Source organism: Coenobita brevimanus, chromosome 4, assembly GCF_032717465.1.
Source record: "Coenobita brevimanus isolate Jiangsu-jjx chromosome 4, ASM3271746v2, whole genome shotgun sequence".
Taxonomy (NCBI): Eukaryota; Metazoa; Arthropoda; class Malacostraca; order Decapoda; family Coenobitidae; genus Coenobita; species Coenobita brevimanus.
This window is the reverse complement of record NC_136957.1, coordinates 22,465,404-22,466,901: the sequence shown is the minus strand read 5'-3', so window position 1 is coordinate 22,466,901 and position 1,498 is coordinate 22,465,404.

The following is a 1,498-nucleotide window of genomic DNA, read 5'->3' as shown; positions in this document are numbered from 1 at the left end:
GCGAGGTTGGACGGTGGAGAATTGGAAAATGTGAGTATGTTTAAGAACTTGGGTGATGTGCAGAGAAAGTATGATGAGAGTTTGGAGGGTGAAGTGCTTGAAAGGGCACAGTAGGGAAGAAAGGTTGCTGGTTCTTTGAAAGCAGTGTTAAGAAACAGGAAAGTGAGCATGGAAGTGAAAAAGCTACTACATGACAGTATTGTGATACCAACTCTCTAACGTACGGAAGTGAAGCTTGGACGTTGTTGGAAGGAGCACAAGTCAAGAGTGAGAGCAGAAAATGAGTTATTTAAGAGGAGCCTGTGGAGTCACATGGAGAGACAGGCTGACGAATGAGGATATAAAGAAGCGTTGTGGTGTGGATGTGGATGGGATAGGAAGCGTTATGAGGAACACACTGAGATGGTTTGGCCATGTGGAGAGGATGGAGGGTGAAAGACTGACGAAGAGAGTGTATGTGAGTGGAGGTGGAGGGGGGAAGAGAGAGGGGGGAGGCTGAGGATGAGATGGAGGGATGGGGTGGAGAGGTATATGAGAGAGGGGTGTGTGAGTTGGGAGCAGGCAAGGCAGTGAAATGGCGGGGGACAGGGCGACTTGGAGGCGATTTGTTTGTGGCCACCCCAAACGGAATTGAGGCGTCTGGCAATAGATAGATAGATAGAGAAAATGCCATTCTTCTAACTGGAGAAGTTGAAGACACCATTCCCTACTGGGGGAATGTGGATCGGACTGTGTCTTCCCTCCCTTGAATCCCCGATTAATTACTTGTAACAAGGTCATGGTCATGCCAGTTATTTTAATTCTTGAAACTATTTTTTTTAGGGGAGGTGGGACTACTGTGGGCTACGGACCTAACGTGAATCCCACACACTGTCTCTATTGTGGCCATCCAAGATGTACAAATAATCGAACAAACACACACCGTTAAATATTTTATGGTTGTTTTATCACTTTGAAAAAGTAAAATTTTACCACTGGTACACAGTAGTTTTGACTGTCTTCTCTTACAAGCCTCGTGAATTCCGTAAGGAAAATAGTTTTTAGTGCAGTATGCAACATCAATAGTTGATTGAAGATTTTAAACTACAAAAAGTGCATACGACAGATAAAATATGCTTATTGTGGTGTAATTAATGAAGCTGCCAGGATGCCAGCAGTAGTCTGTTCACTGACGGTCTCACTAACTGAATACGTCATGCAATTCCAATCATACTAATATACACGAAGTTTAAAAGTCCCAAATAGCCTAATCAACAGTATAGGAAACATAACGATTTAACCTAAGTTCAGTGAAGCCTAACCTAATTCAATCTTACCTACCCTGACCTAACCTAAGGTAACTGGGGACGTCACCCCTCACACCCCTCAAGATTTTAATCGTCTAGGATTTCCACTAAACCAACATTGGCTGCTACCTGTCAGACGAGCACTCGATCTCTGTTGTAACCTAATCTGTCCTAACGTATAGGTAAAGGCCATTAAATGCTGCACCAAAACG